Consider the following 7,219-nt stretch of genomic DNA (forward strand, 5'->3'; position numbering starts at 1 on the left):
GCTTGCCCTTCTCTTTATAGTTGTTTTGAAAGCTAACGTCCTTTTACACGGGTGGACAAAGCACACTGAGAAACATAGCAGTACTTTGAGTGAACTGACCATTGAGTGGACTCTATTGCCACGAGGACGTTATGTGGCGAGCTCGTAAGTCAACGTGTTTGCTAGGCCAGAGCCGCGAAGATGATGCAATCTCTGTTATAGCCTCTACAGTGGACTCAACAAGGTGGCATGCGTCGCACACCACCACGCCGTCGATTGGACACCGCGACATTTTACTAGCTGTATCTACATTCTTGTGGATGCTAGAAACAGGCAGCGCTTATAGAAATTTTGAAACACTCGTACTAGTTAGCATCGAAAGGCGGAAACTGCAGATGAGAAGAAAGAACACTCGCACATAGTTTCACCTTCTTACCAGCAATGCGGTCGGCGGCATCGGCGTGCTCGTCGGCCATCTGGGAAGTCTCTTGGCCCTATAGATTCGACCACAACTATGACAAATTCGTATTTGCACTCGAAAACGTTCGTTGCGGGCGTCAGTTGACCCTTCTGAGGCTGTTCTTTCGACGAAGTTCCAGCCAGAAGCAGAAGATTCGTGTGCAATTAAAGGCAGTGACTGCTGCAGCATGGTTGAGAGTGGAGTCCTCGATGTGACGTCTCACGCGAGATATCTTTGGCACATTGTCCCTCGCCCCGTGTTCTCTGTTAGCGAAGCAGGGTGGTACCGCTGTCTCTCAGGGCCCAAGAGAAGTAATGCGACAAGAGGCAGGTAAAGCATGGCGTTCGATATTGCACGCTGCAGTGCAGTCTTGCAGGCCATGGTTATGGCTCTGTGGTTAAGGCTTCTCGGTGGCAAAGAAACCTCCTAACAGAGCCAGCATCGGATAGTCGCCGACGCAGTTATGTTCTTTGCTTTTCGCTTCTTGTTAGCACGTGACAGCTCATTGTTGAAGTCACACAGCTTTCATATGCACCAACGATCTTTCATCGTCGACTACCTCGAGGATGATAGAACGAGTTTATTTATTAAACTGCTGTTTCCCATCATGCTGTTTCCCTCCATCGCTGACAATCTTCGAAGACACACATATCAAGTGGCACTGTTTAATCGGGGCTTGTTGATGTCAGTTCTGTGCGGGACTGACAATATGCTGCGTTCCGGTACATGTTGAAAACTTCCATTCCGTTACCACAATGGTTAACTAGAGCATGGGTGGTAGTCATCGTGATGGAGGCATGCCACTAGGCGTCCACATGGCTGTATCAACGTCAAACGGTGCTATAGCTGCAAAGCACAAATACAAATTGTTCAAGCTGTCTTCTATCATTACACAATAAGGACACCTTCTGTGAAGACATGTCTCACTTTCGTGTTATACCGATTCATATGACGAGGTGATCAGTCACGTTTTTTTTCACTCAATTCATATCTTCCAAGCTCATATGCTGGAGTAAGAATGATCATTTAAGTTGCGGTTTTTTTCTTTTGTTTTCGTTAAGTATATAGTGTCGTAAAACTACGGCAATGGTGAACACCGTTTGATATTTCTATATGAAGATACATAAAATAATATTTGGCGTCTTTTGAGGTTCAATGCTCTTCATTACATTGTGTGAAACGGAACTTGCACTCCTCTGTGGGTTTCTTGTACGGCTGTCGGTCATTTCCGGTGGTATTCACGTGACAACATCGGGAGACGACACTCTAGGGGACCCGGCGACAAACGCTGAATATGAAGAAGGATTTTTAGTTCTCTCACACCCCTGGCTCAATCTCTTTATTATTCTTGCAAAGACACTGAATCACTGATGTTGGCAACGTGATGTTTCATTTTGGGCAAGGACCCCTGCGCGGTGTTTATTTCGGTTTCGTTTCTTCAAACTAAGCGAGAAACGACGCTCGAAGAGAATTTTAGGGACCAGTGCTGCCGTATGCAGTCATCGACTATTGTAGCGAAGAAAAAGCCGACTTCTGCCAGATGTGACAAAGAGACCTTGATGTGCGAATGACTTCACTCGTTGGGTTCAAAGAATGTAGCTATTTTCCACTGTGTGTTGTCTGCTGCCAGGGGCACTGCACCTATTCTGTAAATAAAGCGTTGGACTGTAAAACATCCTCATACTGCTCTTACGTGTAACCCTACGGCAGTGCATTCGTAAGGTATGAACTTTGCGTACATGATTCCAAAAACTACCGTACTGGTGCTATAATCGCATGACTTCGAACGACGTGAAGGTGAGCTAGTATAAACGAATACATGGTGAAAGCAGGTAGCTTTACAAGAGGGACGCTAGAAAAGTGGTGATGAAAACGCATCGTCGTTGTAGTCATATTCTTTTCTCTTGTGTTTTTTTTTTCTCGCCACCACTGCTCGGATTCATCTTTCCTGGTTATTCCTAAGGCCAGAAGGAAGGTTCCGCCTCGTTGTGAAAACTTGTCATAGTTTTCTGTTTATCTTATGCCCATTTCTAAACAGGCTGTAGTTGACACAAAAGAATAACCATGAATTCACATCATTTTTCGGCATACTTGCACTGTGTCGGGGGTGTAGCTCGGTGGTAGAGCGCTCGCTTTGCATGCGAGAAGTCCTGGGTTCAAACCCCGGCTCCTCCGCGTCATTTTCTTTTCTTTCTTAACAAACTGCCACTGCACTTACCACTACTGCTCACTGACGTTTTTTTGTCGTTCTTTTTACCGATTTCTGCAAACTTTTTCTGATGTTAAAACCTCCGTCTTTTGACGAAACATACAAAACTGCGTGCCAGGTGCGTTGCCGTCAACAAATTGTTCTCAGTGACTGCTGTCCTGTGAAAAAATTTTCCGCGAAACGAAGCAACGAAACTATAAAGCGAGCAGTCAGTGTCCTTCTCATCACAGCTGTAAATTAATATGGATGAAAAAAAACACTGGGAAAGCTCGAAAACAAGATAGTCCACCATACCAGCTTGCTCAGTGTTCTCAACCAAGAAAACGATACGCCATACGTGATTTTTTTTAGATGCGGAGCATCTAATACTCGAGGCTTGTAGTGCGGCGCCGTCCGCAAGCTTCCTCCTCCTTCTTCCACCATCTGTGCATCCCTTCCTCCTCTACACACCGCGCACGCTTCACTCCCCCACCATCTGTGCACCCTTTCTCCTCTACACACCGCGTGCGCTTCTCCTCTTCACGAACATTCGCTAGCTGTATAATGTAGCGCGCATGCGCCGTCACGCTTCGAGAACATAGGCAGCTGTCGCGCGCGCATGCGCCGTTGCGCTTCTCCCCCTTCTCGAACATTCGACAGCTGACAGTGCATGCGCCGTCGCGCTGTATATATACTCAAGGTCGGCGCTCGCTCGCTCAGTTGCCGCTCCTCGGTTGGTTTGTACGGCGCGTCGACGTCCAAGGTCGCGGTGAAATGAATTCCAACGAATCCACAAACACAATGATCGACGTCCCTTCGACCAGCGCTGCCCTTTGGCATACGTGTGTACGTGATCACTCATTTAACACCCCCTCCTACAACCACGTTAACCAATTTAGTCATCGACCCAAGTAAGTCGCAATTTAACACCCCATTTCACAACCACGTTAACCAATTTAGCCATCGACCCAAGTAAGTCGCACTTTAACACCCCGTTAACCAATTATATGCTCCGCATCTTCCTCAGTGTTCCCCCGAGGGAAGCTGCGGGCAATTTTTTTATGTCTACTATTGACCACCTCGAAACATGGAGGTTAGTCCAGAGAGCTGCGTGCCCGAACTGCTCTTTCGGGGAAACGAATCAGCATGTTCTGCGGCAAGGCATTGTTGGTCGTGTTTTCTTGAAGAGCCGCGCATGCTGGATTTCGCTGTCTCGACGTAAACCCCTCTGTTTCATCTGGGTGTTGTACTCGAGGGCACTTCACCTGCCTTCTCAATGTTGCTGGTGCGTACTGTCTTGGTACGATCGCGGCGAGGATACTTTGACCGGTCTTCGAGTGACCGTACAAAGACCTGCTATCTGTTTTTTTTCGGTAAGAACTCTTCCTTGCTAAGGAGGATTTTCATCGGCACTGGTCCTACCTTTTTGGTTTCGTCAGAGAGAGACGCCTGAAACGTGTCTTTCGGTCTGCCTTGTTTTGGTAGGCGTATGTCTGTTCTATACCAGCATAAATGCTATGTAAATACGGGATTTGTACATATAAACGTTTAATTTTTGCTTTTTTATCTTCATGTGATGTACATATGTATAGCAATATTTTTATACCAATCTTTTGTTTGTCTGACGATGTTCTGACGAAATGCTCGGTTCAAACGTTAATAATGTTCACTGTCCGTCAGAACAAAATTTTCTAAACACATAACACAGTACGCCGTATCCTTAATTGTCGGACATTTATTCTGAACACAGAGCTAGCAAACTCCCTTATTTAAGGTGGCGCTATAAGTCACTTTGCCATCATCCTCATAAGCCTATACCGTGTCTAATGCAGGGCGAGAGTCTCTCTCAGCCTGATAGTAAAGTTCGAGACTTGTAGATAAGATCATTGGCCAGCAACTAATGGTGGAGCTCACTCGGACTCCTTCACGAAATATATTTTGCAGTTAGGGCTCACTTGAACTCAGAGTCACGAATCTGTATATGAACCGCACTCGTGAAAATTTCCCTCGCCGGACTCACTCGGACTCAAATCCACGAAAATATTACTCACCCGGGCTCACTCAGACTCATGGCTTGATCTACGTATGAGCGAGTCCGAATAAAGCGACTAGCTCATGAGTGAGTTTGACAACCTATGCGATGAAGTGTCCTCTCCTTTGCCTACTTTACACGAGTGTGTTCTATATTATGCCTGCGCTGCTTTTAACACTACCATCTCCCTAACACTGTGTCTGCTATCGCAGTAACACTGTGTAGACACAGTGCTAACACTGTGTCTGCACTGTGTCGGCTGCGTCTGCTATCACCAAGAAAAATGCAATGGAGCGCATATCACAGATATTCTCAAACCATGAAACAATGAGCACGGCCCATAAGCGGAAACGTGGGTGACGATTGTGCACGATGAGCCCCAAATTACAGGCTCGGGAAGCTAGTTTCGGAAAATCGAATATTCCATTAGGTCATTCATCACCGATCTGAACTTACAAATACGAAAAATTGAGGGTTCCAACTTCAAAAAGAACGCCAGAAATTAAATACACAACTCAACTGAAAATAAGAAGCTTGTAACATTAGGAGATACGAATGTGGCTTGGAGAAAAAATCACAGCATATACACGGACTGATTGATGATGAGTGAGGCGAAACGTCCGTCAGTTTTCACACCATTCTGTCCATCCATTCGTTCTTGATTCCGTTCATTTGTGCGTCCATCCGTTTGGCCGCCTGTCAGTCCATTCATCCGTACGTTCATGCGTCCGTCCATGCGACCATCCATTCGTCCGTCTGTCTGTGCATCCATCATCTGTCCGTGCGTTCATCCGCGCGTCCGTTCATTGCTTGTCTCTCTGTCCATCCATTCATCCGTCCGTCCATCTATCTAGTGAACACTCCGAGTACCGCCATCTTGCATCTTTTCATCGTTAAATAATCATATGGAGGGACAGCCATCCAGCGAACATTCCAAGCCCTAAACGAGAGGTGGCTACCTAGTACTATGACGACGACTAATATTAGTACTACATACATCGCCGACGCACGACCGACGTCGTAAGGAACTTCACCCCGAAAGCAGCGAATGACTACACTCCGGTTCATATTGTTACGGAGTTGGTGACTTCTTACCTATTGGTGACTTCTTGTCTTATTGTTACGTGGTTGGTGCAAAATGCATTTACAGAGGAAAAAGCAAAGGCAAGAGTCACAATGACTGATTGGCACACTCGAGCGCCTGTCAGCTGCTTGCGTCTTTCCTTTTCCTTTACTTCATCTCGTTAAGAGGACCCCTGGATGTTGGAGCGCCGTCTCGGCGCGAGTCCAGAGAAGTGCGACAGAAGTAGGGTTTTATGCGCGAAACATGGATAATATCAGCAAGTGACGAACTTGGTGACGAATTGGACTTCAATGGCGCTATGTCGTAGTTGACGTCGCTAACTTGACGTAAAACTGCGTAGCGTCCTGCGAATCAGAACAGATGTTTTTCGGAGAGACCTACACGGCGACACGATGACAAGAGGCGCACGCGGTCACCTATGGCAAACGTTATATTAGGATGAATGGAAGGTCTTTTATTGAAAAAGAAAAAAAGGGGAAGGCACACGACCGCTGTGGGGATAAGCAGGACTTTCTAACTACACTACTAGTTCACAATGTCACGGGTTTTGATTGATGATTTGATTTGTGGGGTTTAACGTCTCAGAACCACCATATGATTATCAGAGACTCCGTAGTGGAGGGCTCCGGAAATTTCGACCACCTGGGGTTCTTTAACGTGCACCCAAATCTGAGCACACGGGCCTACAACATTTCCGCCTCCATCGGAAATGCAGCCGCCGCAGCCGGGATTTGAACCTGGGACCTGCGGGTCAGCAGCCGAGTACCTTAGCCACTAGACCACCACGGCGGGGCTGTCACGGGTTTTACACCTATTGTAATCACCGTCCCTGATACTTAGGTAGTATAGGATCAGTACTGTGGTTTGTCGCACCCCCTAAACCACTCTGATCAGGCCGCTCTGACTTCCATATTGGGCAAATATTAACTGCTTTTCCGGGTCCGTAAAGAGCGCTTCACGATAATTTGTGGTCTGCAAAGCTTGTATGGCCATTCGCCCTTTTTCAAATGTGGAACACTGCCACAGTAAGTGGCGAAGGTCTGCGTGGCAGCGCAGCCCGCAGTAATTGCACGTCACTGTCGCAATGTCCGGTTGTCGCCATTTTGCTAAAGAGTATGGTGTGTATGTAGAATTTGCGTCGGCCTTATTAATAAAGGCTTCATGGGAGCCTGAAAGCGGACATTGGTTGGGAAACAGGACTGGTGGGGGTAACCTGCACAATGTGTTCTTTACTAGCGTGACGCAGGGACATGCGTACGTAGTGCATTGTCGCTACTGAAGGAGCTATTGGACTTAAAAGCTCACACGGGTTCACCCTGAGGGAAGGGGGGGGGCAGAGAAAGATTGGTCGACCCACCTTCGGAAGCAGCCGCGGCGTGTGGCGCCGTATTGCCGCCGGGTACACCCGTATTCCCCGGTGTCCCGATAATTTATATTGGCCTGTCAGCTTTTTCATGCCTACGAATGATGCTTTGA

At 47.1% G+C, this 7,219-nt stretch overlaps 1 non-coding gene across 1 annotated transcript; it reads left to right on the forward strand.

Annotated features, from left to right (window-relative positions):
* The first annotated feature begins 2,542 nt into the window (after positions 1-2,542).
* TRNAA-UGC (transfer RNA alanine (anticodon UGC)) lies at positions 2,543-2,614 on the forward strand. The gene has a single exon. It is a non-coding gene; the product is annotated as a tRNA-Ala (tRNA).
* The last annotated feature ends 4,605 nt before the right edge of the window (positions 2,615-7,219 follow it).

The sequence above is a fragment of the Rhipicephalus microplus genome, chromosome 3 (assembly GCF_043290135.1).
Source record: "Rhipicephalus microplus isolate Deutch F79 chromosome 3, USDA_Rmic, whole genome shotgun sequence".
NCBI classification, from domain to species: Eukaryota; Metazoa; Arthropoda; class Arachnida; order Ixodida; family Ixodidae; genus Rhipicephalus; species Rhipicephalus microplus.